Source organism: Cucurbita pepo, chromosome LG10 (genome assembly GCF_002806865.2).
Source record: "Cucurbita pepo subsp. pepo cultivar mu-cu-16 chromosome LG10, ASM280686v2, whole genome shotgun sequence".
NCBI lineage: Eukaryota > Viridiplantae > Streptophyta > Magnoliopsida > Cucurbitales > Cucurbitaceae > Cucurbita > Cucurbita pepo.
The window spans coordinates 9,394,839-9,420,473 of NC_036647.1; the positions used below are offsets into that span (position 1 = coordinate 9,394,839).

Genomic DNA, 25,635 nt, shown 5'->3' on the forward strand with positions numbered 1-25,635 from the left:
CTTATTTCGACTTTGTCTCCATAACCATTCGAACATATTGACACCCCGAACTTCTGTTTCTTCGATTCTCAGGTACTACCGATTGTGGCAACAATAGTATCCCACTTCCACATATATAAGTATTATGTAGGATGTGAGATTTCATAATAAAGCTAAAAATTTCATAGCCAAATTTCGAGTTTATCTCCTTAACCATTCCGAAATATTGACACCCTTATATATAGAATGATTCATTCCTTGTTCAACTTATGTGTGTTTTCACAATAAAGCTAAAAATACGTCAATAGCAGATTCAAACCTATGCAGGCATAGCCCAACAGATTTCGAGTCTGTCTCAACCACTCGGACATATTAACACCCCAAACTTTAGTTTCTCACATTCTCGAGTACAATTGATTGTGGCAACAACAGTATCTCACTTCCACTTATATAAGTATTATGTAGGATGTGGGATTTCATAATAAAGCTAAAAATTGCATAGCCAAATTTCGAGTTTGTCTCCTTAACCATTCCGACATATTGACACCCTTATATAAAGAATGATTCGTTCCTTGTTCAACCGATGTGTGTTTTCACAATAAAGCTAAAAAGTCAATAGCAAGATTCGAACCTACGCAGGCATAACCCAATAGATTTCGAGTTTGTCTCCTTAACCACTCGGACATTTTGACACCCCAAACTTTAGTTTCTTCGCTTCTCGGTTACTATTGATTGTGGCAACAACAGTATTCCACTTCCACTTATATAAGTATTATGTACGATGTGTGTTTTAACAATAAAGCTAAAAAAATACGTCAATAGCAGGATTCGAACCTACGCAGGCATAGACCAACAGATTTTGAGTCTGTCTCCTTAACCACTCGAACATATTGACACCCCAAACTTCAATTTTTCCGATTCTCGGGTACTACTGATTGTTGCAACAACTATCCCACTTCCACTTATATCAGTATTATGTAGGATGTGGGATTTCATAATAAAGCTAAAAATTGCATAGTCAAATTCGAGTTTGTCTCCCTAACCATTCCGACATATTGACACCCTTATATAAAGAATGATTTGTTCTTTGTTCAACCGATGTGTGTTTTCACAATAAAGCTAAAAATACGTCAATATATTGACACCCTTATATAAAGAATGATTCGTTCCTTGTTCAAACGATGTGTGTTTTCACAATAAAATCTAAAAATACATCAATAGTAGGGTTCGAATCTACACAGGCATAGCCCAACAGATTTTGAGTCTTTCTCCTTAACCACTCAGACATATTAACACCCCAAACTTTAGTTTCTCAGATTCTCAAGTACTATTGATTGTGGCAACAACAGTATCTCACTTATATAAGTATTATGTAGGCGGTGGGATTTCATAATAAAGCTAAAAATTGTATAGCCAAATTTCAAGTTTGTCTCCTTAACCATTCCTACATATTGACACCCTTATATAAAGAATGATTCGTTCCTTGTTCAACCGATGTGTGTTTTCCAGCTATATAAGTATTACGTAGGATGTGGGATTTCATAATAAAGCTTAAAATTACAACCAAATTTAGAGTTTGTCTCCTAAACCATTCGGACATATTGACACCCTTATATAAAGAATGATTCGTATTATGTAGGAGGTGGGATTTCATAATAAAGCTAAAAATTGCCCAAATTTCGAGTTTGTCTCCTTACCCATTCGGACATTGACACCTTTATTATAAAGAATGATTCGTTCCTTGGTTCCTCGTGTGTTTTCACAATAAAGCTAAAAATATGTCAATAGCAGGCTTCAAACCTACGCAGGCATAGCCCAACAGATTTCGAGTCTATCTCCTTAACCACTCGGACATATTGACACTCCAAACTTCAGTTTCTCAGATTCTCGAGTACTACTGATTGTGGCAGCAACAGTATCCCACTTCCACTTATATAAGTATTATGTAATATGTGGGATTTCATAATAAAGCGAAAAATTGTATAGCCAAAAGATTTCGAGTCTATCTCCTTGAACACTCGGACATATTGACACTTCAAACTTCAGTTTCTCAGATTCTCGAGTACTACTGATTGTGGCAACAACAGTATCCCACTTCCACTTATATAAGTATTATGTAGGATGTGGGATTTCATAATAAAGCTAAAAATTGCATAGCCAAAAGATTCCGAGTCTATCTCCTTAACCACTCGGACATATTGACACTTCAAACTTCAGTTTCTCAGATTCTCGAGTACTACTGATTGTGGCAACAATAGTATCCCACTTCCACTTATATAAGTATTATGTAGGATGTGGGATTTCATAATAAAGCTAAAAATTGCATGGCCACCACTTCCACTTATATAAGTATTATGTAGGATGTGGGATTTCATAATAAAGCTAAAAATTGCAAAGCTAAAAATTGCATGGCCAAATTTCGAGTTTGTCTCCTTAACCATTCGGACATATTGTCACACCCTTATATAAAGAATGATTCGTTCGTTGTTCCTTGTCTAATAGATTTCAAATCTATCTCCTTAACCACTCATACATATTGACACCCCTTATGTAAGGAATGATTCCGATGTGTGATTTCACAATAAAGCTAAAAATTGGTCAACAACAAGATCGAACCTGCGCAGGCATAGGTCAATAGAGTTTGAGTTTGTCTCTTTAACCACTTGGACATATTGACACCCCTCATACAAGGAATGATTCGTTCCCCTTAACCTGGACATATTGACACGTTTATATAAAGAATGATTCGTATGTGTGATTTTACAATAAAGCTAAAAAAATTCATCTTGTGGAGGCATAAATAAATGGATTTCAAGTCTATCACCTTAATCACTCGATCTTCCTTATATAAGGAATGATTCATTCCCCTTAACCATTCGGACATATTGACACCCTTATATAAAGAATGATTGGTTCCTTGTTCAACTAATGTGTGTGATTTCACAATAAAGCTAAAAATTCATCAACATGATTCAGCATCGCAACCGGATTCAAACTTGTGCATGCATAGCCCAACAGATTTACCATTGGGACATATTGATACCCTTATATAAAGAATAAAGCTAAAAAATTCTTTAACAAGAATCTACAAAGGCAGGCATAGCCTAACAGATTTCGACTCTATCTTCTTAGCCACTCAAACATATTGACACTCTTTTATATAGAATGATTCGTTTCTTATTCAACCAATGTGGGATTTCACATAAAGTTAAAAATTCGTCAACAGTAGGATTTGAACCATGCAGGCATGGCCCAACAAATTTTGAATCTGTCTCGTTAACGACTCGGACATATTGACACCCCTTATGTAAGGAATGATTGGTTCCCCTTAACTGTAAGGACCGGGCTGACTCAATGACTCTAAAAGACGGGTAAAATTTTTAACAAAATAAAACAACCAAAACTTAAAATATATCAAACATTATATCAAAATAAAGATGATACAAAGTATTTTAAAACACAACACAACAATTAAAACACAAGTTAAGGGACGACACAAAAGGGTTGAAGGACGACGGATGAGGTTTGTCTATGGTACCTGCTCCAGAGTCCACTCCTGACCTCGACCAGCCCCTTATTTCTTGAAAAAAAATGGAGAATATGGAATGAGTACAAGAATCAGTAAGCAGCCTACTTGTAGGCTCTTAATCGTATCCTTGATATGCTAAGGTACCACACTTTTTCTTTTCATGTTCTTGTTTTTGTTCTTGTTCTTGTTGTAAATTATTGTTATGTTTCTTACTTCGTTCTCTAAGACACTCCCCTTAGGACTTACGGTACTAGACATAAACTTGTCATCCTGTGTCCGAGGCTTCATGCGTTCCAAGCGACACAGTCTTAATACCTACGCTCAAGGCTTCATATGTTCCAAGTAGTGTAGTCTAAGTCATAAGCATGATGTACCGTGGGAGGTCTTAAGAGGTTCTTGATTCATGGCTACGGTAACTTACTCTCTTCTTGCTCCATCATGGCCATAGGATTACTCCCCATGATAGACCATGAAGGTCACGTGATCGATGCAGGCATGAACCTGGCATAGATCATAAAGGTCATGTGATTGATGCATGCATGAACATGGCATAGACCATAAAGGTCGCTTAATCTACCATAGACCATATAGGTCGCGTGATCGGTGCATACATGAACATGGCATCCTACAAAACATAACATGGCACAGGGCATCTCATCTAGGTGAGGGGAATGAGGCCAAACATGACATCCTGGAAAAGAAATACGGTGCAGGGCATCCCACCTAGAAGAGGAAAAAGGCCTCCTTAGAAAGCACCGTATGGTGGGAGTTATGGGCCACAATCGGACATGCTTAGAGTGTTGCCTAGCATTCTTGAATTTTCATGTCTAGGGACTTTGGTCCCTTATCTTTGAGTGGTACCTAGCATTCTTCTTATCTTGGTAGTTGTATAGCTTGTTCTTGATTCTTAATCTTGTAAGTTTCTAAGGTTCTTAATTCCTTGTGGCATATGTTGTAACTTGTATTTGTAACCATATGAACCCATCTTAGCGTGTGTTATTTTAGAAGGTCATAGATTCCTAGGGAGTTCTTTAGAAGGTTCGAGAAGAGTCTTGAATATTGACATGTTTTCTTTAGGTGTTTCCTTAAGTTCCATCTTGGCTCATGTTCCAAACTTGCTCCAACCAACTTGAAATCTTGAGCTATCCTCGTGTCATATAAAATAGACCTTATAGGACATGGTTGGTGATTTGGAGCATATTTAGACCTTGAGCTAGGATATGACTTCTTGTTTCGTTTTCAGGAACTAACCCTTAGAGTTGTCATGTCATACATCGTGTTTTGGTCCTGAAAACTCCTTCAAAGTAACCCTTAGTTTTCTCCCCATGAGTGCATAGGTGACATTATCATAATCGTGGCATCCTACTGGAAATTAATGATGCAGGGCATATCATTTAGGTGAGGGAAATAATAANTTAACCATTCGGACATATTGACACCCTTATATAAAGAATGATTGGTTCCTTGTTCAACTAATGTGTGTGATTTCACAATAAAGCTAAAAATTCATCAACATGATTCAGCATCGCAACCGGATTCAAACTTGTGCATGCATAGCCCAACAGATTTACCATTGGGACATATTGATACCCTTATATAAAGAATAAAGCTAAAAAATTCTTTAACAAGAATCTACAAAGGCAGGCATAGCCTAACAGATTTCGACTCTATCTTCTTAGCCACTCAAACATATTGACACTCTTTTATATAGAATGATTCGTTTCTTATTCAACCAATGTGGGATTTCACATAAAGTTAAAAATTCGTCAACAGTAGGATTTGAACCATGCAGGCATGGCCCAACAAATTTTGAATCTGTCTCGTTAACGACTCGGACATATTGACACCCCTTATGTAAGGAATGATTGGTTCCCCTTAACTGTAAGGACCGGGCTGACTCAATGACTCTAAAAGACGGGTAAAATTTTTAACAAAATAAAACAACCAAAACTTAAAATATATCAAACATTATATCAAAATAAAGATGATACAAAGTATTTTAAAACACAACACAACAATTAAAACACAAGTTAAGGGACGACACAAAAGGGTTGAAGGACGACGGATGAGGTTTGTCTATGGTACCTGCTCCAGAGTCCACTCCTGACCTCGACCAGCCCCTTATTTCTTGAAAAAAAATGGAGAATATGGAATGAGTACAAGAATCAGTAAGCAGCCTACTTGTAGGCTCTTAATCGTATCCTTGATATGCTAAGGTACCACACTTTTTCTTTTCATGTTCTTGTTTTTGTTCTTGTTCTTGTTGTAAATTATTGTTATGTTTCTTACTTCGTTCTCTAAGACACTCCCCTTAGGACTTACGGTACTAGACATAAACTTGTCATCCTGTGTCCGAGGCTTCATGCGTTCCAAGCGACACAGTCTTAATACCTACGCTCAAGGCTTCATATGTTCCAAGTAGTGTAGTCTAAGTCATAAGCATGATGTACCGTGGGAGGTCTTAAGAGGTTCTTGATTCATGGCTACGGTAACTTACTCTCTTCTTGCTCCATCATGGCCATAGGATTACTCCCCATGATAGACCATGAAGGTCACGTGATCGATGCAGGCATGAACCTGGCATAGATCATAAAGGTCATGTGATTGATGCATGCATGAACATGGCATAGACCATAAAGGTCGCTTAATCTACCATAGACCATATAGGTCGCGTGATCGGTGCATACATGAACATGGCATCCTACAAAACATAACATGGCACAGGGCATCTCATCTAGGTGAGGGGAATGAGGCCAAACATGACATCCTGGAAAAGAAATACGGTGCAGGGCATCCCACCTAGAAGAGGAAAAAGGCCTCCTTAGAAAGCACCGTATGGTGGGAGTTATGGGCCACAATCGGACATGCTTAGAGTGTTGCCTAGCATTCTTGAATTTTCATGTCTAGGGACTTTGGTCCCTTATCTTTGAGTGGTACCTAGCATTCTTCTTATCTTGGTAGTTGTATAGCTTGTTCTTGATTCTTAATCTTGTAAGTTTCTAAGGTTCTTAATTCCTTGTGGCATATGTTGTAACTTGTATTTGTAACCATATGAACCCATCTTAGCGTGTGTTATTTTAGAAGGTCATAGATTCCTAGGGAGTTCTTTAGAAGGTTCGAGAAGAGTCTTGAATATTGACATGTTTTCTTTAGGTGTTTCCTTAAGTTCCATCTTGGCTCATGTTCCAAACTTGCTCCAACCAACTTGAAATCTTGAGCTATCCTCGTGTCATATAAAATAGACCTTATAGGACATGGTTGGTGATTTGGAGCATATTTAGACCTTGAGCTAGGATATGACTTCTTGTTTCGTTTTCAGGAACTAACCCTTAGAGTTGTCATGTCATACATCGTGTTTTGGTCCTGAAAACTCCTTCAAAGTAACCCTTAGTTTTCTCCCCATGAGTGCATAGGTGACATTATCATAATCGTGGCATCCTACTGGAAATTAATGATGCAGGGCATATCATTTAGGTGAGGGAAATAATAAGTTCATCATGGCATCGGTACATATAGCAGGGCATCTCACCTAAAGAGGAATAGGGGTCTCGTGGTACACTTCGTGATGGGAGATAATGGTTACTCTGGGCATGAATCCTAGCAACTTGTTAAACATACCATAACCTAAGTGTTTCCTTGTATTCTTGGGGATCTTAGGTTTATGCATAACGTCTTGGGTCAAGCTTGGAACTTAAAGGTTCTTCTTAGGAATAGCCCAACGTAACCTTGTGTACTTAGAATCTTTTTAGCAACCAAGGGTACCTATGGGGAATCTCTTATTTCATGGGTACCTCATTAGTCATTCTAGGAGGTAAAGTCATGTGGATCATGATGTACATTTTCCCCGTATCTTGGTTTCGCTATCTAACGTTTCCCAATGACTCCCAAACTTCATTACTATATACAATATCCTAAGGNGTCATATAAAATAGACCTTATAGGACATGGTTGGTGATTTGGAGCATATTTAGACCTTGAGCTAGGATATGACTTCTTGTTTCGTTTTCAGGAACTAACCCTTAGAGTTGTCATGTCATACATCGTGTTTTGGTCCTGAAAACTCCTTCAAAGTAACCCTTAGTTTTCTCCCCATGAGTGCATAGGTGACATTATCATAATCGTGGCATCCTACTGGAAATTAATGATGCAGGGCATATCATTTAGGTGAGGGAAATAATAAGTTCATCATGGCATCGGTACATATAGCAGGGCATCTCACCTAAAGAGGAATAGGGGTCTCGTGGTACACTTCGTGATGGGAGATAATGGTTACTCTGGGCATGAATCCTAGCAACTTGTTAAACATACCATAACCTAAGTGTTTCCTTGTATTCTTGGGGATCTTAGGTTTATGCATAACGTCTTGGGTCAAGCTTGGAACTTAAAGGTTCTTCTTAGGAATAGCCCAACGTAACCTTGTGTACTTAGAATCTTTTTAGCAACCAAGGGTACCTATGGGGAATCTCTTATTTCATGGGTACCTCATTAGTCATTCTAGGAGGTAAAGTCATGTGGATCATGATGTACATTTTCCCCGTATCTTGGTTTCGCTATCTAACGTTTCCCAATGACTCCCAAACTTCATTACTATATACAATATCCTAAGGTAAGGATTCATACAATATTTCATAATGTTGGGAGGTCATTTAGGGCTTAACCCGTAGGTAGTATTCCTTAGGGGCATTATGGTAATTTTCCCCTAATTCTTGGTTTTGCTACCTAACGAGTTCCAATGGCTTTCCAATTTTACCACCACATCAAGAATCATAAAATAAGATCTATAGTAGAGTTTCATAGCATTTGGAGGTCATCTTGATCATGAACTGTAGGTAGATATCCTTCGGGGCATTATGGTCATTTTGTCCCGTTTCTTGGTTTACCTACTTATCCTTATCCAATGACCACCAAATTCCATACATAACCTTAATATGATATGTTATGCTCAGCATTAAAATTTCATAGGCATAAAAGCTCATTTAGTGGTTTATCTTAACGTTCCTTAAATCCCGAGCAATTTGGTCGGATCAGGGCCTTAACTTACGGTTCATTGATTTTTCTTTCATATATCATTGTGTCATACTTGTTTTAGGGTTCACATGAAAATTCAAGCAATTCCTACCAGTATTTCTTAAGAAAAGTCCAAGGTGGCTACTTACCTCATCGTCAACATTCAGGACCTCCGTTCTTGAGCTTCTGGTATTCGAATTACTTCACATTTCCTTCCATAGACTCCTTATTGTGTCTAGTTTCTGGAACCATAAGGTTTGTCATAAGAACCGGTCTGTAAGGGGGTTAAAAAAAACACCGAGGGAAGGTCAGAATTTGGGCTGACTTGGCCGGTTCAACTAAACCGGCCACGTCATCGTCTTCTTCCTCCGGACAGGACGAAGACGCGCTCGTCCTTTGCGCCGCCGTCTGAAGTGGCCTTCCACAGCCCTGATATCTTTGTTTCTCCCTTCGATTTCTTCATGAAACTTAACGATGGTATTACAAGGAAGAGCTTAGGATTGATTTCTTACCTTTTCGTGGATCATAGCCTAAGATATTCTCCTCCAAAGTTCGTCCAAAATCATTTTCCTCGTCGGAGCTAAAAAAGGGGATTTCTTATCGGGTAGCCAATTCTAGGGGTTTTCAAGGCCCGATTTCTTCATGGAACCTCTTCCATATCCTTTCTCATGCTATAGGAATTGGTTTGGAGGAACGTCTTTGAGTGTGGGTCCTTAATTTCGAGAAATCATTCTCGAGAAATCATGCTCGAGAAATCATGCTTTTCACAAGGTACATCAATTTTAACCATATTAGGATCCTTCTCTTTTAAGCAAGAAATTTCATTTAATAAAGACTTATTTTCAATGATTGAAGTCTTATATTTCTTTTTAAGCACAATATACTTTGAACTAAGTTTCTCTAAATCAATTTGCATCTCATCAACAAGTTTAAATAATTCATGATAAGAAAGAGATTCAAGAGTTACCTTATCTTCTTCTTCATCTTCTTGTTCATCCTCTTTGTCACTATGAGCCATGAAGCAAATATTTGCTACTTCTTCATCACTTCCACTTGCACTTTCATTACTATCATCCATTTTAAATAGTTCATAATTATGAACTAACATGCTACTTTTTGTTTCTTTAACTTGGTTTGTTCCCTCATGAGTTACTTCAAGAGTTTTCCATATTTCATATGCCGAACAACACATAGATATTCTATTAAACTCATCATTACTTAGGGCACAATAGAGAACATTTATAGCACTAGCATTAAGAGAACATTTTTTTTTATCATGCTCATCAAATTCCTCTTCTATTTTAGGCACCTCAATATTATTAACAATTTTTATTGGTATGTAAGGACCTTTACTAACATTTAACCACAATTGATAATCAATATATTGCAAATAAATTTTCATCCTAGCTTTCCAATATATATAATTTGTTCCATCAAAATAAGGGGGCCTAGAGATTGATTGTCCTTCACTAAAACAACTATTAACACGTAGGTTTGCCATATGCTCAAACAATAAAGCTTATATGAAAAATATATAAAGCAACCTGCTCTGATACCAATTGTTGGATCGGTATGGCAACCCTAGAGGGGGGGTGAATAGGGTTTTAACGATAAAAGTGTTTAAACGTGATTAATTTTTCTAATGATGAAACTTTTTACAAATAAGTAAAAGATGATAATTACTATAACAAAGTAATTCAAGTCAAAACAATAATCAAGTAGAACATGCAATAAATCACAATAATAATTTTGAAATTAAATAGAAAAGAGTCAGAGAAAATGACACCGTAGTTTTATAGTGGTTCGGTCAAACTCGACCTACTCCACTCCCCAAGCGCCTCTTGGGAATTTGAATAAAGAACTTTCTCGACTCTTTCCACGGATCTGAGCCAAACCGCTACACCGCTCTTTTTACGAGTTCAAGAGCAAACTCAATCCTTTCCACGGCGCAGGATCAAACCGATACAAGTATTTGAGTTTGATAATAACACACCACAACTCTCTCAAAGAGTAGATTTACAATTTGGGATACTCACAACTATTTCCTCACAATACAATAATAATCCCTCTCAAGAATAAGATGAAAAGAAATAAACTTGTAAGCTTGGAGAGAGCAACAAACAATGGAGACTTTGAACAAATGAGGATTGGAGAATGTATGTAAGTTGTGTATTTTAAAATGTGGGGAAGATGAGTTTATATAGAGGAGAAAAGTGGCAAAATGTAGGATTGAATATTGACCATTGGATTGTGTTAGGAATAATGGAAGGTGGAGATTAAAAGTAAATAAATAAGAAAATTTTCTAAATTCATTTATTTCAAAATTTTAATATAATAGTAATATAATATAATAATAATAAAAAGTTATGTGAGTAACGGTCAAATGAAATTCAAAATTTATTATAAATATAATAATATAATAATAATAAAAACTATGTGAGTAACCACCAAAATTTTAAAATATAATAATATAATAATATAATATAGTAATAATAAAAATCGATGTGAGTAACGGTTAGATTCAAATTTATATTTTGTAAAAATAACTTTATTTAAAAATATAGTAATAAGAAAAACTCCACCATTTGTTACTCTCCCAAAATCATAAATGTCATACTTTGATATATTTTGATTTGTCCTATCATTTTGATTTTGTTGCACATCTTTACGTGGGTATGTTGTCTGGACTCTAATTTCTTCGTTTTAGCTCTGATTTGAGTAATTGAAAAGTCGTTGTAATCGTTATTCCCGACCTTATACTGTGTACAGTTCAAAATACTGAAAACAAATTTCGAGTCTGTCTCCTTAACCACTCGGACATATTGACACCCCAAACTTCTATTTCTCAGATTCTCGAGTACTATTGATTGTGGCAACAACAGTATCCCACTTCAACCTATATAAGTATTATGTAGGATGTGGGATTTCATAATAAACCTACAAATTGCATAGCCAAATTTCGAGTTTGTCTCCTTAACCATCGGACATATTGACACCCTTATATAAAGAATGATTCGTTCCATGTTCAACCGATGTGTGTTTTCACAATAAGGCTAAAAGTACGTCAATAGCAGGATTCGAACCTACGCAGGCATAGCCCAACAGATTTCGAGTCTGTCTCCTTAACCACTCGGACATATTGACATATTGACACCCTTATATAAAGAATGATTCGTTCCATGTTCAACCGATGTGTGTTTTCACAATAAGGCTAAAAGTACGTCAATAGCAGGATTCGAACCTACGCAGGCATAGCCCAACAGATTTCGAGTCTGTCTCCTTAACCACTCGGACATATTGACACCCCAAACTTTAATTTTTCCGATTCTCGGGTACTACTGATTGTGGCAACAATAGTATCCCACTTCCACTTATATCAGTATTATGTAGGATGTGGGATTTCATAATAAAGCTAAAAATTGAATTGCCAAATTTCGAGTTTGTCTCCTTAACAATTCGAACATATTGACACCCTTATATAAAGAATGATTTGTTCCATGTTCACCGATGTGTGTTTTGACAATAAAGCTAAAAGTACGTCAATAGTAGGATTCGAACCTACGCTTGCATAGCCCAACAGATTTCGAGTCTATCTCCTTAACCACTCGGACATATTGACACCCCAAACTTCTATTTCTCAGATTCTCGAGTACTACTGATTGTGGCAACAACAGTATCCCACTTCCACCTATATAAGTATTATATAGGATGTGAGATTTCATAATAATGCTAAAAATTGCATAGTCAAATTACGAGTTTTTCTCCTTAACAATTTGGACATATTGACAAGCTTCTATAAAGAATGATTCCTCGAACCTACGCAAGCATAGCCCAACAGATTTCGAGTTTGTCTTTTTAACCACTCGAACATATTGACACCCCAAACTTCTATTTCTTAGATTCTCTGGTACTACTGATTGTGGCAACAACAGTATCCCACTTCCACCTATATAAGTATTATGTATGATGTGGGATTTCATAATAAAGCAAAAAATTGCATAGCCAAATTTCGAGTTTGTCTCCTTAGCCATTCGGTCATATTGACACCCTTATATAAAGAATGATTCGTTCCATGTTCAACCGATGTGTGTTTTGACAATAAAGCTAAAAATATGTCAATAGCAGGATTCGAACCTACACAGGCATAGCCAAACAGATTTCGAGTCTGTCTCCTTAACCACTCGGACATATTGTCACCCCATACTTCTACTTCTCAGATTCTCTGGTACTACTGATTGTGGCAACAACAGTATCCCACTTCCACCTATATAAGTATTATGTAGGATGTGGGGTTTCATAATAAAGCTAAAAATTGAATAGCCAAATTTCGAGTCTGTCTCCTTAACTATTCCGACATATTGACACCCTTATATAAAGAATGATTAGTTCTTTGTTCAACCGATGTGGAATTTCACAATAAAGCTAAAAATTCTTCAACAACAGGTTTCAAACCTGCACAGGCATAGCTCAACAGATTTCTCAACAGATTTCGAGTCTATCTCCTTGGCTACTCGGACATATTGACACCCCTTATATAAGGAATGATTCGTTCCTCTTATCCATTCGGACATATTGACACCCTTATATAAAGAATGATTCGTTTCTTGTTCAACCGATGTGGAATTTCACAATAAAGCTAAAAATTCATTCCTCTTATCCATTCGGACTTATTGACACCCTTATATAAAGAATGATACGTTCCTTGTTCAACTGATGTGGAATTTCACAGTAAAACTAAAAATTCTTCAACAACAAGTTTCAAACCTGCATAGGCATAACTCAACAGATTTCGAGTCTATCTCCTAGGCCACTCAAACATATTGACACCCTTATATAAAAAATGATTCGTTTCTTATTCAACGGATGTGGGATCCAACAAATGTGGAATTTCTTGTTCACGCAAAGCCCAAGAAAAGAAGGCAAAACCCAACAAATTTCATGTTTGGACATATTGACACCCTCTATAGAAGGAATGATTGGTTTTCTATCCAATCGATGTGGAATTTAACAATAAAGCTAAAAAAGTCGTCAACAACAGGATTCAACCGATAAGGAATCTAATAATAAAGCTAAAAATTCGCCAATAGCATAATTCCTCCTTAACCACTCGAACATATTGATACCCCTGTCCAACCGATGTGGAATTTCACAATAAAGCTAAAACGTCTCGTCAACCACTCAGACATATTGATACCCCTTGTATAAGAATGATTCGTTCCCTGTCCAACCGATGTGAGATTTCACAAGATTTGAACCTGTGCAAGCAAAACCCAACAGATTTCAAGTTCGTCTTCTTAACCACTCAAATATATTGACACACTTATATAAGGATGTGGGATCTCACAATAAAGCTAAAAAGTGGTCAATAGCAGAATTCCTCTTTAACCTCTTGGACATACTTATATAAGAAATTATTTATTCCCTATCCAACCAATGTGAGCCGAATTCCTCCTTAACCACTCGCATATTTATATAAGGAATGATTCATTTCCTGTCCAACTGATGTCGGATTTCACAATAAAGCTCAAAAGTGGAATTTTATAGGATTCAATAACACAATAGTATTTTCATGGAAGAATCAAAAGAAGAAAGGAAAGAAAAGACAGGTTATAAATGGTGATTATCAAAAGGACATGTAGCTTCTTTGTCCACCATGTAGAATTTGTAGCAAGTGGATGAGGAGAGTATTGAAAAAACTTGGTGGTAGCAAATGGATGAGGAGAGTATTGAAAAAACATGGTGATATTCAAGAAAAGTGTATGGCATCGTCTGATTTGAACTGCCGAACCCATGAACTTCTGATCCAAAGTCATACGCGCTAATCCACTGTGCTATGCGGTCATTTTCAAGCTTTGGTCTATACGCTTTTTAGGTCATTTTCAAGCTTTGGTCTACACGCTTTTTATTATGTGTTTCCACTAAATGAAGGACATGTAGCTTCTTTGTCCACCACGTAGAATTTGTAGCATCGTCTAGATTTGAACTGAAGGCCTCAAGTGTGTTAACCAAAGTATGAACACAAGTGAGGAAAAATTTTCTCAAATGATAGTCTACAATTTTGGTTGACCACAATGGGAGTCAAACCTACAACCTTCTGATGCGAAGTCAGACGCGCTAATCCACTGCGCTATGCAGTCATTTTCAAGCTCTGATCTATATGCTTTTTATTATGTGTTTCCACTAAATGAAGGACATCTAGCTTCTTTGTCCACCATGAAGAATTTGTAGCAAGTGGATGAGGAGAGTATTAAAAAAAATTTGTAGCAATTGGAAGAGGAGAGTATTGAAAAAACTTGGTGATATTCAAGAAAAGTGTACGGCATCGTCTAGATTTGAATTGAAGGCCTCAAGTGTGTTAACCAAAGAACCAACACAAGTGAGGAAAAAATTTCTCAAATGATAGTCTATAATTTTGGTTGACCACAAATGGGTGGTTCAAGACCTTCTAATTCAAAATCAAATGTGCTAATCCACTACCCTATGGGATCATTTTCAAAAATTTAAGTATATACTTCAATATAAATATATTTGTAACGGCCCTAGATTTCTACTAACCGAAAGTCTACCATCATCATTACATACTCTCTTATCTAGAAATAAACATTTACAACTTCATCATACAACACTGTCATAGACTTACATGTTCGAAACATCTTTAAAACAACATAACAAAATACTAAATAAAACATTAAAAGTAAAACACCCTATATTAACCTAAAGTTTAAGAGATGAAATGCCACTATCTTATGCATTTTTCATGGTCTTTACTTGCGATGTCGTCGTCAACCGTACCAGGGTGTCTTGTCTTTACATGAAATAGAAGTAGCACACGGCTTGAGTATTTTAAGAAATGTTGAGTAAGCGACCCCACTATTGGGGTTAGAGAATGCAAACACATGTGACTCATGATTAGGGACCTATCGTTAAAACCATCATAGGGGTGACCTCTAGTTCAGACAAAATTAGATGTCTATTACTTCTTTACACACAACCCACACATGCGCGCGTAGATCCCCAAGCGGTTTGCACCCACTAGACTCATCATAGTCAAGCTAGCTGTCTGTAGCGAAATTCAGAGGTTAGCAGACCCCCAAGTGTCATGCGAGGTCCCTATGGGGAATTAATCCATAGTGTAGGCGTCCGTACTCATCATCATAAATGGGGAATTAACCCGATGTATATGAACACACAAAATGCATGAGGTCTCTATGATTTTCATCTTTAAATCATTCTTATGACACAACTCTGTACATTATTCACACATTACACTAGATAACATGCATGCGTTGGCCTTCATACGTTCATCATGATTCACATCAATTAAGGTTGCGTCTTAGAAAACTCATCGTCATAATGCATCATATTAAGTCATCTCATCATCATGCATCATACATCATCATGTTATCATGCATCATCATATCATGTCATCATCTCATATCATCATATACATCACCACATCATCATAAAACATCATCACATCATCATATAATATCATCACATCATCATACAACATCATTATATCATCATATAACACAAAGCATAAATGACACGTGCAAGGGTCAGTGGGCACGTGTCGTCATACATAAGGCAAGTCTTCCGACCAAGCCGATAGTAAGATCACTTACTTGGTTGAGCTTAGCCAAAGCTCTATCTAGCTCCAAAATTACTTGCTTTCATTCTTCTTATCCGAAGTCAGACATGCTAATTCACTGTGTTATAAGGTCATTTATTAAAGTTTATGCATATATTTAATATAAATATATTTCTTTTATACTTTTACCTTTGAACTCCCTCTTATAAATTTTTTAAAAGAAATTTACATTTTTTGTCCTTAATTTAGTATAAATTATATTTTATTTTATTATAATTTTATATTTGGTAGCATTCTTATGGTCTCATCAATTGTTTTTGTTAATTACCAGAAGAGAAAATTGACGTGACACCTATTTTTATTTTAAAAACTATATTTTTTATATTTTTTCTCTACTCTTTTTCTCTTCCCTTCTCTTCCCTCTGGGTTAGATGGAAGAATGGAAGAAGTAAGAAATTAGAAGAGAGATGATCCAAAATTTTTGTCAAGGGACTGTTCTTTCAATTTTGTATGAAGATTTTCTGCTTCACGTCATTTAATAAGTGATTTTTTTTTTTTTTTAATACAAGTTCTTCATTTACAATAAATAATTTTTGTATTAATTACATATCACTATCTTAATTTGTTTTTTAAAATATACACAAAAAAAAAAATTATAATTCAATTAAATTAAGACTCAACTTTCTACACAACTTTAATTGTCTCCTACTTAACTTCTACTTTTTTTTTTCTCTCTCTCTCTTGGAAAGCATAGGTGATGTCTTTGGTGGGCATTCAATTTCTGGGAGGGCCCCTTGCAATATGAACCAAGATGAAGTGCCTCGACTACGATTGTTCTGGCTATGAGTTTCCTCTATGAAGTGTTACCTCTATTAGGAGGGCTCACATTCCCCTCCTTCGCCTCTCCCATTTTTGGGGGAGGTAGGTCGATATTTTCTATTACCCTATTTTCAAAAGTCTGGTTTGGTTCTACCTTACATCTTGGAATTGATCGTTACTAAGGTCAAACAGTCGTTAGACTATAGAATAAGCCGTAAAAAGGTTTTGAACTCTTTGCTCGGAGAGCTTGGTCATTGCCCACAACTTCAACCCCTCAACAGAACTGAAGACCTTGTCTTTGTTGGACATGTCATGAATATCAAACATAAGCCCAAAAACTGCATAACGTAGTCTCGAATATTCCAAATATGTCTGAGCTCCCTTAACTTCCTCCTTTCTATTATCTTGACATTCTCTGAGAAGAACAGTGAACGGAGTTTTTGTTTTAAGCTTTCACAAGTGTCCATAGTACATCGTCCATCTTGAATGTCCGTACATGTACTTGGACCTCAACCATAACTTTGCATCATATCATCGACAAGATAAAGTTCTCTAGAGCCTTGGTATCTCAAAGCCCACAGAAGAGCTTGGGCTCGAAGACCTTTGCCTTGTTATATTGGATTGCACCCCAAGCTAGGGTTTGGTTCCCCACAACTCTCATAGTGAGGTTTAGTTAGGCAATCAAATCTGACAGTTTAGCCCTGACCATTCCAAGAGGTAATCGTAAATTCTAAAACATTTCTGAGACCATTTTAACAATTGCTTGTTTGGCATTGCCAAACGCCCTTGCTTGTCCTTTAGGTGTAGCAGTCGGTCTTTTAAGAACATTGAGTAACCTTTCTCTGTGAGTTGTCGTACCTCGGCCTTTGACCTCCACCTTTGACGCATCTCCAAATGACACATGACCATCTTCAATCTTTTGCATCTCTTTGAATAGGTACTCGTGACCACACATGGTTGCTTGCCCCTGAGTTGAGGTACCACAGAGTGTCGTTGATATTGTCTTCATTTTAAGCCATCAAGAGAAGACCTTCATTTGTTAGGTCTTCCAAAGCTAGGTTGGTTGTTCCTTCCACCTTTTTATGAGCTCGACAATCTTTTGCAAAATGCCCCAATCTACCACAATTATAACATTTGTCGAAGTTACAATCATTCGCATAGTGACCATATTTATGACATTTTTAGCACTAAATGTTGGAATAAATTGATCGGCCGCCTCTTCCTCGACTGCGTACTCTTCCATGCTAATTTGCTTGGCTCGACTGTCTCTTCTTCTTATAGTATCCTTCACGACTGTTGCCTTGACCACCGCGACCATTTCCACGACTTCCACAACCACGACCTCTACATTGAAAGTTTTAAGAATGGAGTACCTTTTCATCTTCGATTGACGTCTTGGCCTGAAGTGCTTGATCGAGTGTTTCCTCCTCCTTCTTCTTACATTGCTCGTGTGCCTGAAGAAAACAGGCGAGCTCATCGATTGAGGTCCTTTGACTGTTCTGTCGCACATACAACATTCACAAACTTAATGGTTAATAACCTCAAAATCTTATCCACAACCCGCGTCTCGGCTAACATTTCTCCGTTTTGGTTAAGTTGGTTTACTAAAGTTCGTACACGCGTGATGCAGTCAGAAACACTTTCTGACTCCTTCATCTTCATGCTCTCCAACTCGCCACGAAGAGTTTGGAGACGCACTTGCTTGACTCGGTCGGTTCCTTTAAACACTTTTTCTAAAGTGTCCCACGCATCTTTTGAAGTAGTTGCATTGGCAATCTTCTCAAAGCCCGACTCGTTAACGGCTCGGAACAACATGTATAGTGCCGCCTTATCCTTTGATCGCATATCTTTTAATGCCTTGTTTTGTGCTGCTATATAACCCATGGTATCTTTTGGTTCTTCAAAACCTTCTTCGACCACTTCCCATGCATCTTGAAAACCGAGAAGAGCTTTCATCTAAATGCTTCAATTCTCGTAGTTTGTCTTCATTAGTCGTGGTAGCGGCATTTGACCCGTCACATTCGTCATTGGCTCTGATACCAATTTGTTAAAGAAAACTCACAAATTTGTGAAATAAATCTCACACACGCTCATAATGATAGAAAGAAACAAAGAACACTCTATTTATGTGAAAAAACCCACTTCTATTACTTCTCTATTTCTATTTTTTTTTCCTTTTTTTCTCTTGCTCAACAGAAATAACAATGTATTTATAAACTCTTCTAAAACTAAATATAGCCATCAGACCATTGTTTCCTAACCCATAAAACACTACCTATAAACACTTTTGGCCTTTCATCTTCAAGGCCTTTTCCTCTCCAACTGACTTTTGAATTTAAAACCCACCAAAATTAACTAAAACTAACATTTAATGTTTATCCAATAGAGACATGGTTCTAACTTAAAAAGACTGATGTTGCTACTTGGAGGACAAGGCATGGAGGCAACCAGGAGAAAGAGATAGGATGGTGACTTGGAGGATAGTTGGAGGATCCAACATGACTATGACTTAAAGGTTGATGTAGTGATATGACTGACCTACAGGAGATTGATGTGTGACTTGGAAAAGGAGATCATACGAAGGTGACTAAGAGAATGTGACATGTCGATTATTTAGAGGATTCTTGGAAGAGGGACATGACTATGGTGCATGGGCTACCCAACATGGACTACGAAGAAATTTTTTGTGAAGAATGCGTGCTCAGCAAGCATGTGAGAACCTCAATTCAAAAGAAGGCTGAATTTTGGACTAAACAACCTCTTGAGTTGACCAATTACCCCCGAGTCTTTAAGTGGTAAAGGGTATTTCATTTTCTTTATCGATAATCACTCACAAAAAACTTGGGTTTACTTTTTGAAAGAAAAATTCGAGGCGAGGTGTTCAAAAAGTTTAAAGTGATGGTGGAGAAGGCAACGGGTAGACACATCAAAGTTGGATCCAATAGAGGTGGCGATTACACTTGGACGACTTTCATGGAGCCTTGCGAGGAGCAAGGCATAAGGCAATTTCTAAGCGCACTCTACACCCCTCAACAAAATGGTGTGGCCGAAAGAAAAAATTGGACCATTCTCGACATGGTTCAGTCAATGCTTAAGAGCAAAAGGATGCCAAAGGAATTTTGGGTAGAAGCTGTGCAATGCGCCACCTATGTGTAAAATCCATGTCCACATGTGAAGTTAGATGATCGAACACCACAAGAGGCTTGGAGCGGACAAAAGCCTACAATTTCTCATCTCAAAGTGTTTGGTAGTGTGGCTTATCCTCACGTACCGGATCAACGAAGAACGAAGTTCGAAGACAAAAGTAAAAGATATATTTTTATTTGGTATGATAAGAAGACAAAAGGATACAAGCTACTTGACCCGATAAGCAAGATGGTGATGGTGAGTCGTGATGTGCGAGTAAATGAAGCAAGCGAATGAGACTGAAACAATTCGACGGAAGTTAATATCGAAGTTGGAGAACCATCAATCGTTGCACCAACAAGTATACCAACAAACTCAGAAATTTCCAATTATAAAGATGAACCACGACAGTCCAAAATGCGAAGTTTGCGAGACTTGTATGATTCAACAAATGAGGTACACCTTGTATGTCTTCTGGCAGATGCTGAAAATATTAGCTTTGGAGAGGCGATGCGAGACAAGAAGTGGCAAACTGCCATGGATGAGGAGATTAAAGCGATTCATCGCAACAATACATAAGAGTTAACAGAATTATCGAAAGGAAGTCAGCCCATTGGTGTGATGTGGGTGTAAGAAAAAGATGAATTCTCAAGGCAAGATAGAGCGGTACAAGGCGCGACTTGTTGCGAAGGCATACAAGTAAAAGGCGAGAATCGACTATGACGAAGTGTTTGCTCCCGTTGCAAGAATGGAGACAATGTGATTGCTCATTTCCCAAGCGGCTCAATTTAAATGGCCGATTTTTCAAATAGATGTCAAGTCGGCATTCTTAAATGGTGTGCTTGAAGAAGAAGTCTACCTCAAACAATCACCCGGGTACATGAAAATTGGAGAAGAGAAGAAGGTACTAAAAATGAAGAAGACGCTTTACGGGGTGAAACAAACACCGCGAGCATGAAATACTCGTATCGATACATATTTCAAGGAGAATGAGTACAAGCAATGTCCCCACGAGCATGCACTTTACACAAAGAAGAGTGGAGGTAATGTGATACTTGTTGCTCTTTATGTCGATGACCTCATTTTTTCAAGTAATAATGATGGGATGATAGAAGAGTTTAAAAGCTAATGACACGAGAATTTGAGATGAAAGATTTGGGCTTGTTGAAGTTTTTCCTTGGTTTGGAGGTTAAACAAGGAGTGACGGGTATGTTTATATCACAGGAGACATATGCAAAGGAGATTTTGAAGAAGTACAAGATGAAAAATTGCAACCCGGTATCAATACCAATGAAACCAGGTGCAAAACTCTCAAAGTACGTGAAGGAGAACGAGTAGATGCAAATAGGTACCGGAGTTTGGTAGGAAGCCTTCGCTATCTTACATGCACAAGGTCAGATCTTTCATTAAGTGTCGGCATTATAAGTCAGTTCATGGAGGAGCCGATTTATTCACATTGGAAGGCATTGAAGCGAGTCCTACGGTACATCTAAGGAACAGTGTCACTTGGGTTATTCTACTTGAAAACAGAAGATTACAAGTGGTTGGTTATTCTGACAGTGATTGGTGTGAAGACATAGACGATCGGAAAAGTACATCGAGTTATGTATTCTTTATGGGCAACATAGCATTTACTTGGCTTTCAAAGAAACAATCGATCATGACACTCTCGACGTGTGAAGCTGAATATGCGGCAGCATCTTGGTGTGTGTGTCCTGCGATATGGTTTAGAAATTTTTTGAGCAAGATGGAGCTAAAACAACTAGGTGCAACCGTGATTCAAGTTGACAACAAATCAGCAATTGAGTTGGCAAAGAACCCAATGAACAATGAAAGAAGCAAACACCTTGACGTTCGTTTTCACTTTATTTGAGATCATGTGAAGGAAGGAAGTGTGGAATTGCTGCATGTGGCAAGTCAGGATCAAGTTGCGGATATATTTACAAAACCGCTACCGAAAGTACTTTTCGACAAATACAAGAAAATGACTGGCACGACAGATGGAAGGAGCAAGTTTATGGGGAGTTTCATCCAATAAACGTTAAATGTTATTTTTAGTTAATTTTAGTGGGTTTAAATTCAAAAGTCAATTGTAAACGAGAATAAGGAGAGTGTTGAAGATGAAAGGCCAAAGACTGTTTATAGGAAATAGTGGCATTTTATGGGTTAGGAAATAGTGACATTCTGATGACTATATTTAGTTTTAGAAGAGATTATATATAAATTGTTCTTCCTATTGTGAAGAGCAAAGAAAATATAGATGAGTAATAGAAGAGGATTTTTTCACATAAATAGAGTGTTCTTTGTTTCTTTCTATAGTGTGTGTGATTTATTTCACAAATTTGTGAGATTTCTTTAACATTCTCTTCTTCAACCCTCCTCGAAATAATCGACATATAACTCCTCCAAGTCTCTGATTCATTACAATGTTGCCTCTCCAAGTCACCTCTATGTCGCCCCCTTGACCAAGTACCTCCACGATGCTTCTTTCTAGGAGCTAGATTATGATGAATGAGGGCTAGAAAGAGATAGAGAAACAATAAGCCCTAGGCTCTCATAGTATTATTTCCTATATGAAAGGAAGAATATAATGTTGAGACAATTAGGAGCTTACTAGCCCATCCTTAATTGTGAACCGCCATGATTAAATCAACAATGGTATTAAATGATGAGATGATAGATGAGCCCCAAGGGATGGAACTTTCATNTATGATACACTATTTTCTCTCAAACCAATTTGTACATCTTCTACGTGAATTTTCTAACAAGTTTCATGAAGGATTTTGAAATTAAAAGTGGTCAGNGTTATGACTAGGTTTGTGGCTACCAAGCACTATGTGAGGAACCTGACATGATGTTAAATTGATGAGATTCCAATAAGTAAGTTAGAATAGAAGGGATGGAGGAACACAAGGTAAGTTATGGCAGAAACAAGATGTTTTTAACCCTTTACTAAGTTTTCATAAGAATCCAAAGATATTGGAAAAAAATAATAATAAGCATAAAAAATTTAAAAAAAAAAATCATTTTTCTAATTGTTTAAGAAACTTCTTGGATTTTGGATTTTTAATATTTCATGGAGAAGGAATTGAATTTTTAATTTTTTTTAATGGAGGATGAACTTTAAAACGTTGAAGAAGGAAAAAATTACTAAAAAGGGTAANAAAAAAAAAAAAAAAAAAAAAAAAAAAAAAAAAAAAAAAAAAAAAAAAACTAAAACTAAAATGCTGTGAATTTCAAGATAATTATGAAAATGCTCCTAGCATATTCGATTTTAGAATTGACAAGCTGCACAAAATTGCTCATATCAGAAGATGGATTGAGCTGAAATTTGAATATGTTCAAGAAGGCTCGAGGTTCCTTAGATCCAACAACTAATATTTAAAATAAAGGTAGGTAGCACCGTCATATGAGTAGATATTTCTGAAGTTCAGAAACTTGGAATTAAAATTTGGTACGACTCTAGAATGATCAAAGACAGTACAAGCTTCATCTATAAATAAGAAGTTGTGGGCAATATTTTGGGACAAGAATGGAGTGATGAGAGTTCCTAGGACTCAGAGAGATTAAGGCTCTTATTATTTTTTTAATTTTCTTCTCGAATTTCTTCTAAATTCGAGGGCTATGATACACTATTTTCTCTCAAACCAATTTGTACATCTTCTACGTGAATTTTCTAACAAGTTTCATGAAGGATTTTGAAATTAAAAGTGGTCAGGCCAGGTATGTGATGAGAGTCCTTTCGATAATTTTTTCTTTGAGGTGTATGATGTTGTTGGATGGGGCGAGAAGTACTTGAGAGCTAGGTAGCCAAAGAAGGGTGTTGACTCAAGGCGTATGTCTTCTCCATTTTTTTTTTTTTTTGTCTGTTATATCATATACATCTTTTGTATCTCGATCCTGTTCCTTCTTTTACGAACAAATTGAACACATGTACATGTATATGTTTTTACATTAATTTTCGCTATGTTATTGAATGTTTAAAATCGCGCAAAATTTTATGGTAGTTTTCTATCCTATTCTCATACATTCATGTTGCATTGCATAGTTCATTAATCATGCCATGTTAAGCCTTTACTTATTAGCCTATTAGAGAAACTAGAGTAGATTGAACTGGTAGCATATCGATTAGCGTTACCCTCAGTCTCCTCAAANAAATAAAGGTAGGTAGCACCGTCATATGAGTAGATATTTCTGAAGTTCAGAAACTTGGAATTAAAATTTGGTACGACTCTAGAATGATCAAAGACAGTACAAGCTTCATCTATAAATAAGAAGTTGTGGGCAATATTTTGGGACAAGAATGGAGTGATGAGAGTTCCTAGGACTCAGAGAGATTAAGGCTCTTATTATTTTTTTAATTTTCTTCTCGAATTTCTTCTAAATTCGAGGGCTATGATACACTATTTTCTCTCAAACCAATTTGTACATCTTCTACGTGAATTTTCTAACAAGTTTCATGAAGGATTTTGAAATTAAAAGTGGTCAGGCCAGGTATGTGATGAGAGTCCTTTCGATAATTTTTTCTTTGAGGTGTATGATGTTGTTGGATGGGGCGAGAAGTACTTGAGAGCTAGGTAGCCAAAGAAGGGTGTTGACTCAAGGCGTATGTCTTCTCCATTTTTTTTTTTTTTTGTCTGTTATATCATATACATCTTTTGTATCTCGATCCTGTTCCTTCTTTTACGAACAAATTGAACACATGTACATGTATATGTTTTTACATTAATTTTCGCTATGTTATTGAATGTTTAAAATCGCGCAAAATTTTATGGTAGTTTTCTATCCTATTCTCATACATTCATGTTGCATTGCATAGTTCATTAATCATGCCATGTTAAGCCTTTACTTATTAGCCTATTAGAGAAACTAGAGTAGATTGAACTGGTAGCATATCGATTAGCGTTACCCTCAGTCTCCTCAAAAGTTCATGATGTGTTCCATGTTGCACAAGTATATAACAAACAATACACATGTGATTGACTACGAGCCGCTCCGGTTGGAGGAAAGATTAATCGATGTGGAGAAATGTCACAACCCATTTTAGGCTTCGAAATTTTCGAAAATTTATTTCAATAAGCTCCCACAAGCCTTACCTTGTGTTTTAGTCATATCGAGGAAGACTTTATGGAGGAGATTCATCCATTAGAGGAGTGGAGCAGGTAGATTAAAGCCTAAAACTTTCTCTATAATTCTTCAAGGTATGTTTGTTTAACCTTTAATTTTGTTTAATTGTAAATAAAATTAAAGCGGATTCCAATGCTTCCACTACATGAGTAAAATGTTCATTCCTTTTTATTCGTGTTTTAAACGTAAGTGTTAAGAATGAGAAATAGAAGTGGGACCGAAAGTATGATCTTCATTAATGTTTACAAGGTTTAAATAGGATCCAAACTATAACTAATACCTAAAAAATGAGGGGAAATATATAATTAACAAGGTAAATAACATAAAATATACTGCTAATCAAATCCTAATATATAATATACTACTAACAACTCCCACAAATAAAGAAAAAAATATATAAACTGATTAAGGATATGTTATTAAAATATATCTTCGAAATCATATTTTAATAGTAAGA

General features: G+C 36.6%; 7 non-coding genes across 7 annotated transcripts; all 7 read right to left on the reverse strand.

Annotated features, from left to right (window-relative positions):
* Positions 1-792: 792 nt before the first annotated feature.
* On the reverse strand, positions 793-874 carry TRNAL-CAA. The gene has a single exon. It is a non-coding gene; the product is annotated as a tRNA-Leu (tRNA).
* Positions 875-1,758: 884 nt separating this feature from the next.
* TRNAS-CGA lies at positions 1,759-1,840 on the reverse strand. The gene has a single exon. It is a non-coding gene; the product is annotated as a tRNA-Ser (tRNA).
* Positions 1,841-11,577: 9,737 nt separating this feature from the next.
* Positions 11,578-11,659, reverse strand: TRNAS-CGA. The gene has a single exon. It is a non-coding gene; the product is annotated as a tRNA-Ser (tRNA).
* A 76-nt stretch (positions 11,660-11,735) lies between these two features.
* Positions 11,736-11,817, reverse strand: TRNAS-CGA. Its single transcript has one exon. It is a non-coding gene; the product is annotated as a tRNA-Ser (tRNA).
* Positions 11,818-12,052: 235 nt separating this feature from the next.
* Positions 12,053-12,134, reverse strand: TRNAS-CGA. The gene has a single exon. It is a non-coding gene; the product is annotated as a tRNA-Ser (tRNA).
* A 494-nt stretch (positions 12,135-12,628) lies between these two features.
* TRNAS-CGA lies at positions 12,629-12,710 on the reverse strand. The gene has a single exon. It is a non-coding gene; the product is annotated as a tRNA-Ser (tRNA).
* Positions 12,711-14,578: 1,868 nt separating this feature from the next.
* TRNAR-UCG lies at positions 14,579-14,652 on the reverse strand. Its single transcript has one exon. It is a non-coding gene; the product is annotated as a tRNA-Arg (tRNA).
* Between the last annotated feature and the right edge of the window lie 10,983 nt (positions 14,653-25,635).